At 41.9% G+C, this 7,500-nt stretch overlaps 1 protein-coding gene across 1 annotated transcript in view; it reads left to right on the top strand.

The window, feature by feature from the left end:
* LOC139373077 (glutamate receptor ionotropic, NMDA 3B-like) overlaps positions 1 to 7,500 on the top strand; it is a 62,825-nt gene that overhangs the window by 41,331 nt on the left and 13,994 nt on the right. The gene's annotated exons all lie outside the window — the stretch shown is intronic.

The raw sequence follows: 7,500 nt of genomic DNA, 5'->3' as shown, positions 1-7,500 counted from the left end.
ACATGCAAAATAGGAAGTACAATTGTCTACAATTTGCACGATAACTACGTGCACATGGCTTGCTGATAAAGCTGATGAGTTGATTCTCAGGGAAACTGTCATACTCTTCACAACTTCTAAACATTCTGTCATCGTGTGAGCCGTCACAGTCAAAATGATCCATTCAATGATCAAAATCAGTCAGACGTTCATGTATATTCCATAAATATCTATGACATGGAATGTGTGTGATGTCTGCTAAATGGGAAAATGACCTGCCAGGTGACATAGTGATGCAATAGGAATCACAATCTTACCAATCAACCACTCAAGTTTGGAAGCATATATATGGAGCTTGCCCACAGCACAATCACTAGCATTTATGAACATGGAGGAACGTCACAACCCTGAACAGCAGCTACATGCTCGTGGAAGAGAAATAAGAAGATGTGTAAGAATGTGTGGTAGTAGTGTTAGGGGAAGACATAATAGAGGAAGAATAAGAGTCCCTGATGAAATCAGAGCCACATTGTGGACCATGTCATAAACCATGGTGTTACAATGGAAGAGGCTAGTCGGAGAGTACAGCCTAATGTAAACAGGTCCACAGTGTTATAAACCATGGTGTTACAATGGAAGAGGCTGGTCGGAGAGTACAGCCTAATGTAAACAGGTCCACAGTGTTATAAACCATGGTGTTACAATGGAAGAGGCTGGTCGGAGAGTACAGCCTAATGTAAACAGGTCCACAGTGTTATAAACCATGGTGTTACAATGGAAGAGGCTAGTCGGAGAGTACAGCCTAATGTAAACAGGTCCACAGTGTTATAAACCATGGTGTTACAATGGAAGAGGCTGGTCGGAGAGTACAGCCTAATGTAAACAGGTCCACAGTGTTATAAACCATGGTGTTATAATGGAAGAGGCTGGTCGGAGAGTACAGCCTAATGTAAACAGGTCCACAGTGTTATAAACTATGGTGTTACAATGGAAGAGGCTGGTCGGAGAGTACAGCCTAATGTAAACAGGTCCACAGTGTTATAAACCATGGTGTTACAATGGAAGAGGCTAGTCGGAGAGTACAGCCTAATGTAAACAGGTCCACAGTGTTATAAACCATGGTGTTACAATGGAAGAGGCTGGTCGGAGAGTACAGCCTAATGTAAACAGGTCCACAGTGTTATAAACCATGGTGTTACAATGGAAGAGGCTGGTCGGAGAGTACAGCCTAATGTTAACAGGTCCACAGTGTTATAAACCATGGTGTTACAATGGAAGAGGCTGGTCGGAGAGTACAGCCTAATGTAAACAGGTCCACAGTGTTATAAACCATGGTGTTACAATGGAAGAGGCTGGTCGGAGAGTACAGCCTAATGTAAACAGGTCCACAGTGTCATAAACCATGGTGTTACAATGGAAGAGGCTGGTCGTAGAGTACATCCTAATGTAAACAGGTCCACAGTGTTATAAACCATGGTGTTATAATGGAAGAGGCTAGTCGGAGAGTACAGCCTAATGTAAACAGGTCCACAGTGTTATAAACCATGGTGTTACAATGGAAGAGGCTGGTCGGAGAGTACAGCCTAATGTAAACAGGTCCACAGTGTTATAAACCATGGTGTTACAATGGAAGAGGCTGGTCGGAGAGTACAACCTAATGTAAACAGGTCCACAGTGTTATAAACCATGGTGTTACAATGGAAGAGGCTGGTCGGAGAGTACAGCCTAATGTAAACAGGTCCACAGTGTTATAAACTATGGTGTTACAATGGAAGAGGCTGGTCGGAGAGTACAGCCTAATGTAAACAGGTCCACAGTGTTATAAACCATGGTGTTACAATGGAAGAGGCTGGTCGGAGAGTACAGCCTAATGTTAACAGGTCCACAGTGTCATCAATTTTTCAAACATTCCATAGGGAAAATAAGTAAATATATACTCCTTTACTTTTGTTACAGCATTTCATTCAGACCAATACAGCAACTATTGTAAAGGTAAATGAGAATCACAATATGTATGAGGAATATACAGTAATACAGTAATACAGTAATGCAGCACAATTTGAATGGAATATACTATCTGTAACATGATCTATTTGTGAATTCTACATGTCATATATAGGACTGCACAATGACCTCTACATGTCATATATAGGACTACACAATGACCTCTACATGTCATATATAGGACTGCACAATGGAGCTGTGGTACCAGTATGTCCAGGTAGGAGCTGTGGTAGCAGTATGTTCAGGTAGGAGCTGTGGTACCAGTATGTCCAGGTAGGAGCTGTGGTACCAGGATGTTCAGGTAGGAGCTGTGGTACCAGTATGTCCAGGTAGGAGCTGTGGTACCAGGATGTTCAGGTAGGAGCTGTGGTACCAGTATGTCCAGGTAGGAGCTGTGGTACCAGTATGTCCAGGTAGGAGCTGTGGTACCAGGATGTTCAGGTAGGAGCTGTGGTACCAGTATGTTCAGGGAGGAGATGCAGTACCAGTATGTCCAGGTAGGAGCTGTGGTACCAGTATGTCCAGGTAGGAGCTGCAGTATTAGTATGTCCAGGTAGGAGCTGTGGTACCAGGATGTTCAGGTAGGAGCTGTGGTACCAGTATGTCCAGGTAGGAGCTGTGGTACCAGCATGTCCAGGTAGGAGCTGTGGTACCAGTATGTCCAGGTAGGAGCTGTGGTACCAGTATGTCCAGGTAGGAGCTGTGGTACCAGCATGTCCAGGTAGGAGCTGTGGTACCAGTATGTCCAGGTAGGAGCTGTGGTACCAGTATGTCCAGGTAGGAGCTGTGGTACCAGTATGTCCAGGTAGGAGCTGTGGTACCAGTATGTCCAGGTAGGAGCTGTGGTACCAGTATGTCCAGGTAGGAGCTGTGGTACCAGTATGTCCAGGTAGGAGCTGTGGTGCCAGTATGTCCAGGTAGGAGCTGTGGTACCAGTATGTCCAGGTAGGAGCTGTGGTACCAGTATGTCCAGGTAGGAGCTGTGGTACCAGGATGTTCAGGTAGGAGCTGTGGTACCAGTATGTCCAGATAGGAGCTGCGGTACCAGTATGTTCAGGTAGGAGCTGTGGTACCAGTATGTTCAGGTAAACCGTTGGCGTGCACATTGTATATTGAACAGGGAGTTTTACAGTACTTCAATGATGCCTGTATATACAGTGAAAAAAAGTATTTAGTCAGCCACCAATTGTGGAAGTTCTCCCACTTAAAAAGATGAGAGAGGCCTGTAATTTTCATCATAGGTACACAACATAGGTACACTGCAAATTATGGTGGAAAATAAGTATTTGGTCACTTACAAACAAGCAAGATTTCTGGCTCTCACAGACCTGTAACTTCTTCTTTAAGAGGCTCCTCTGTCCTCCACTCGTTGCCTGTATTAATGGCACTTGTTTGAACTTGTTATCAGTATAAAAGACACCTCAAACAGTCACACTCCAAACTCCACTATGGCCAAGACCAAAGAGCTGTCAAAGGACACCAGAAACAAAATTGTAGACCTGCACCAGGCTGGGAAGACTGAATCTGCAATAGGTAAGCAGCTTGGTTTGAAGAAATCAACTGTGGGAGCAATTATTAGGAAATGGAAGACATACAAGACCACTGATAATCTCCCTCGATCTGGGGCTCCACGCAAGATCTCACCCCGTGGGGTCAAAATGATCACAAGAACGGTGAGCAAAAATCCCAGAACCACACCCCCCTAGTGAATGACCTGCAGAGAGCTGGGACCAAAGTAACAAAGCCTACCATCAGTAACACACTACGCCGCCAGGGACTCAAATCCTGCAGTGCCAGACGTGTCCCCCTGCTTAAGCCAGTACATGTCCAGGCCCGTCTGAAGTTTGCTAGGGAGCATTTGGATGATCCAGAAGAAGATTGGGAGAATGTCATATGGTCAGATGAAACCAAAATATAACTTTTTGGTAAAAACTCAACTCGTCGTGTTTGGAGGACAAAGAATGCTGAGTTGCATCCAAAGAACACCATACCTACTGTGAAGCATGGGGGTGGAAACATCATGCTTTGGGGCTGTTTTTCTGCAAAGGGACCAGGACGACTGATCCGTGTAAAGGAAAGAATGAATGGGGCCATGTATCGTGAGATTTTGAGTGAAAACCTCCTTCCATAAGCAAGGGCATTGAAGATGAAACGTGGCTGGGTCTTTCAGCATGACAATGATCCCAAACACACCGCCCGGGCAACGAAGGAGTGGCTTCGTAAGAAGCATTTCAAGGTCCTGGAGTGGCCTAGCCAGTCTCCAGATCTCAACCCCATAGAAAATCTTTGGAGGGAGTTGAAAGTCCGTGTTGCCCAGCAACAGCCCCAAAACATCACTGCTCTAGAGGAGATCTGCATGGAGGAATGGGCCAAAATACCAGCAACAGTGTGTGAAAACCTTGTGAAGACTTACAGAAAACGTTTGACCTCTGTCATTGCCAAAGGTTATATAACAAAGTATTGAGATAAACTTTTGTTATTGACCAAATTCTTATTTTCCACCAAAATTTGCAAATAAATTCATTAAAAATCCTACAATGTGATTTTCTGGATTTTTTTTTTCTGATTTAGTTGAAGTGTACCTATGATGAAAATTACAGGCCTCTCTCATCTTTTGAAGTGGGAGAACTTGCATAATTGGTGGCTGACTAAATACTTTTTTGCCCCACTGTACTTCTTCAAGTTGTAGATACCCATAAGAACAGAAAACATTTATACTTTACTGAACTGTCTGATTCTAGAATAGGCTATGTAAAACTAACTTTCTATTTTGTTTCTGTGTTACTATGTAGAGAATAGTCTAGCTGGAAGGACATGAAATGACCCACAGTCTTGTTTTTGTGGACTCGGCTGGGTTCAATCTGGCCAAAGGCAGGAGACGTGGCCACAATCTCATTGGCCACCGAGCCACGACTGGCACACCACACCAACGTGGGGACAATATTACAATGTGTGCTGCCGTTTCTGAGAATGCTCTATAACACCCAACTTCTCCTGTCCTTCCTAAATAAACTTTACATAGACCTAATAGCAGAACACCAAAGAGGTTTAGTTAGACCAGATTTGCCATTGTGTGGGATAATGTCAGCTTCCACCGAACCAACATTGCTAGGTAAAGGTTTGCTGCACATGAAAGGATAACAATGGAGTTCCTTCCACCATCCTCCCCAATCCTGAATCCGATAGAAGAAGTTTGTTCAGCGTGGGGGTGGAAAGTATATGACTATCGGGCAGAAGATCAGATGTCTATGTTAGATGCCGTGAATGCTGCTTGTGAGGACATCACAGGCGATCGTTGCAGGGGATGGATGCGCCACGCAAGGAGATTTCCCCCCCCCGGTGCATCGTAAGGGAAAACATCAGGGGTGATGTTGACGAAAATCTCTGGCCAGACCAACAAAAGCGACAGGATGTCCACCAAGAAGATGGGAACTTGTAGTGTTACGTACTGTGAGGAAGTACAATTTATATTTAAAAAAATGTACAGAACCACCGCAGGTTTTTTCATTGTTGCAGGTTTTTTTTCATGGATGTCATTTTGTGGCAAATCTGTTCTGTTCACTATATATGACTTTACATGTAAGAAATATGTCAACATTGACATGCAAATGTGAATTTTCTGTTAACGTGTAACACATTGCTACTGTACAAAAGTAAATGTACTGTATGCATACAACTGTGCATATTCTTTTTCTGTGTACTACAGTATTGACTTTGCCCAGTAAACTTTGACCTACTGTTGAAATCGGTATCTAAAAAGCTCAGTGTGATACACAATAGCATTCAGCTAGACACAACTCACGTTCTGGTATAGTACAGTAAGCAGTCAGTATCAACAAAAAAGTAGAACAAAACTGACATGTGTATATTATGAACATGGTGAAAAAACGTCTAAACATTTTCACCAGTACGACTCACACGATGACAAACAATACTTTTCATTTTGGTGGCATTGGCCAATTTACTGACACAATAAACTAGGTTTTGAAGCATGAATGAAATGTTTTGGGTGAGTTACTACATTTTGCAGAAATGCAATAGAGTTGGGATGTCCCATAAAACAGTTGTGACAATTATACTTAGAGTTTAGAGAACGTTCAGACTGTGTCAAAAAATGAGCCAAAGCGATTGAGAAATCTGTAATAGAAGTTCAACTGTCTTCAACACTGTAATAGAACGTAGCAGATGGAATTAAACTGTCTTCAACACTGTAATAGAACGTAGCAGATGGAATTAAACTGTCTTCAACACTGTAATAGAACGTAGCAGATGGAATTAAACTGTCTTCATAACTGTAATAGAACGTAGCAGATGGAATTAAACTGTCTTCAACACTGTAATAGAACGTAGCAGATGGAGTTAAACTGTCTTCAACACTGTAATAGAACGTAGCAGATGGAATTAAACTGTCTTCAACACTGTAATAGAACGTAGCAGATGGAATTAAACTGTCTTCATAACTGTAATATAACGTAGCAGATGGATTAAACTGTCTTCAGCACTGTAATAGAACATAGCAGATGGAATTAAACTGTCTTCATAACTGTAATAGAACGTAGCAGATGGAGATAAACTGTCTTCATAACTGTAATAGAACGTAGCAGATGGAGATAAACTGTCTTCATAACTGTAATAGAACGTAGCAGATGGAATTAAACTGTCTTCATAACTGTAATTGGAACGTAGCAGATGGAATTCAACTGTCTTCATAACTGCAATATAACGTAGCAGATGGAATTAAACTGTCTTCAACACTGTAATAGAACGTAACAGATGGAGTTAAACTGTCTTCAACACTGTAATAGAACGTAGCAGATGGACGTAAACTGTCTTCAAAACTGTACTAGAATGTAGCAGATGGAATTAAACTGTCTTCAACACTGTAATAGAACGTAGCAGATGGAGTTAAACTGTCTTCATAACTGTAATAGAACGTAGCAGATGGAATTAAACTGTCTTCAACACTGTAATAGAACGTAGCAGATGGAATTAAACTGTCTTCATAACTGTAATAGAACGTAGCAGATGGAGATAAACTGTCTTCAACACTGTAATAGAACGTAGCAGATGTAGTTAAACTGTCTTCAACACTGTAATAGAATGTAGCAGATGGAGTTAAACTGTCTTCAACACTGTACTAGAACGTAGCAGATGGAGATAAACTGTCTTCAACACTGTAATAGAATGTAGCAGATGGAGTTAAACTGTCTTCGAACACTGTAATAGAACGTAGCAGATGGAGTTAAACTGTCTTCATAACTGTAATAGAACGTAGCAGATGGAATTAAACTGTCTTCATAACTGTAATAGAACGTAGCAGATGGAGTTAAACTGTCTTCAACACTGTAATAGAACGTAGCAGATGGAATTAAACTGTCTTCAACACTGTAATAGAACGTAGCAGATGGATATAAACTGTCGTCATAACTGTAATATAATGTAGCAGATGGAGATAAACTGTCTTCATAACTGTAATAGAACGTAGCAGATGGAATTAAACTGTCTTCATAACTGTAT

This window comes from Oncorhynchus clarkii, chromosome 18 (assembly GCF_045791955.1).
Source record: "Oncorhynchus clarkii lewisi isolate Uvic-CL-2024 chromosome 18, UVic_Ocla_1.0, whole genome shotgun sequence".
Taxonomy (NCBI): domain Eukaryota; kingdom Metazoa; phylum Chordata; class Actinopteri; order Salmoniformes; family Salmonidae; genus Oncorhynchus; species Oncorhynchus clarkii.
The sequence above is the reverse complement of the archived record's forward strand: the minus strand, read 5'-3'. Positions and strand labels throughout refer to the sequence as shown.